Here is a 2,349-nt window from a genome sequence, read left to right on the forward strand (position 1 = left end):
CATTATGGCTAAAACAGACTGAGACACAAATCTTCTGTTCAGGTGAGCCATATACACAGAGGCCACCAGGTCCTCTCCTTCAGAGGCCTCCATCTACAGCAGTGGTTCTCAACCTGTGGGTCGGGACCCCATTTGGGGTCGAACGACCATTTCACGGGGGTCGCCAAACAAGGCTGTCCGCCATTTTTTCCCCCTTTTCTTTGGCCACGCCCCTGGCACCCGGTGATGTATAAGTGGTTGGGGGTCACCACAACATGGGGAACTGTATTATGGGGTCACGGCATTAGAAAGGTTGAGAACCACTGATCTACAGTATAGACACAGTTAATACAGATCTATCTACGTTACAGGGCTCTTCTGAGGGGAACAGGGCTAATATAACATGTACTTGGATTACTTTTAAAGTGCTATGTTAATTTTAAATATCTTCCTTCCAGCTTTCACGATTGAAGGAATCAAAATTGGGGGAAAATAATATTCATTTGTGTGAGCTTTGGGATTGGATGCATGAAAACAGACAAGCCATACTAGACATCTGGAATACAAAAAGGGAAATGTACAGTTAAAGAATCTAGGGCAGTGTTTCTCAACCTTGACAATTTTAAGGCATGTGGACTTCAGCTCCCAGAATTCCACAGCCAGCATTGCTGGCTGTGGAATTCTGGGAGTTGAAGTCCACATGCCTTAAAATTGTCAAGGTTGAGAAACACTGCCCTAAATTATGTATGCCAAAACAGATTGGTACTCAAGTTTCAGGTAGTCTAATAATGTGCTTTTTAAAATCTTTTTTGTTAGCGAGTAGTATTCAGCACCCAATACTATATTCTACCCCCCACACACACACACACAATTGTCTGGGTTAGTAGAAAATATAAATTACTAGCAGAAACACAGACTCCAGAAATTTACATGTATTTGCACTGTTCAGTTTTGGTTTTGGAAGTAGAGGTTTTTTTTTCAAAGATTTTTTTTTAAAGCCAGAAAGTAAGTAGAATGCAAGTGAAACTGAGTTCAAAGTAAATATTATGAAAAGAGCAGCAGTGTAACTCTGGGAAGGTAATGGTTTGGATCAGATATAAAGCAGGTTGAAGATGATACAGTACTTTATTTTTCCAGCTATTTTTTCTTTGCATTTTCCATTGACTTCTGTGATCAAAAACATGTGGCTAGCAACATAGCAGAGAATGAGGAATTGTGAAGATTGGCGGTAGAGATGGGGGGGGGGAGAATAGGAAGAAGAGAGTTAAGGACCTCACATCGCTCCTGCCATTTTTCTATTATAATACTCCCTACCGTACCATTTCAGGCAACTAGTGAACCAGTTCCCAGATCCTGGCTTGCTTCTGAACAGCTGGTCTCACTAGGTTTCAGAAGGAAAAGATCTGTAGGAACAACAGTGAGGGGCAGAAAGGGGGGGGACAAACCCATTGTATGTTTGTTTAATTTATTTGTCGCCCATCTCTCCGTGGGGCTATTAAGAGCCATGGAATAGAAACACTGAACAACAATACCTGTAATATAGGGACAGCAGAGTACCGATTAGCAAAACTGTTTTAGAAAAAAGAGCTCACTCATTTCAGATGCCACTGTAAATACCACAGAAAGAAAACCTATTTGGAGGCAACCTTCACCACCTTTGTCTCTCAAAGAGTACTTCGGGATGATTTAGATAGTCTAAGTTGTCCAGCTAACCTGATAGATATTTTCTCCAAATGGCAGGCTTTTAAAAGGGTGTGTGTTTTTCCTTCAAGAATTTTGTTTCGCTGATGTAGGCAGTCTTTTAAATCCAGGTTAGGCTGGACATGGCCATTAAATAGGTATCAACAGATAATGCTTTGAGCCGTTTAAAGAACAAAAGGCAAAATCAACATCGTGAGTAATAATAATCGAGTATAAAAGTAATTAAAATGTAGGTTAAAATATCTAGTAGATATAGAACAGTGAATAGTTCTATCATTTGTAGTGAACTGAAATGGTTTGAAGGTTTTTCCTTGCTGTAATATATGCTTTTTGAAACACTACAAAAGCATTTAAAGATTGCAAAAACAATATAAATATATGGATCCCGCACACACTATTTTAACATTGAAAAACAGGTAGTTTTTGAGTTATGATCATAATAGAGCCTGCCCATTACAGTTGTAAATCATGACAGTCATAAATCAAGTCACCCACATGACCAACCTGATTTTGTGACCTTTTTTACGGTGGTTGTTAAGTGAGTAAATAGTTCATTACAGGCTGGTTTTGCCAAAAAAAACCCCAGAAGTAAGTGCCAGTTTTCAGCAAAACCACCATAAAACAAGGTCAGGTGACTGCAGGATGCTACAAATGTCAGTTCATGTAGGC

This window comes from Crotalus tigris, unplaced genomic scaffold, assembly GCF_016545835.1.
Source record: "Crotalus tigris isolate CLP2741 ecotype Arizona unplaced genomic scaffold, ASM1654583v1 scf7180000017716.2861928, whole genome shotgun sequence".
Classification (NCBI taxonomy): Eukaryota; Metazoa; Chordata; class Lepidosauria; order Squamata; family Viperidae; genus Crotalus; species Crotalus tigris.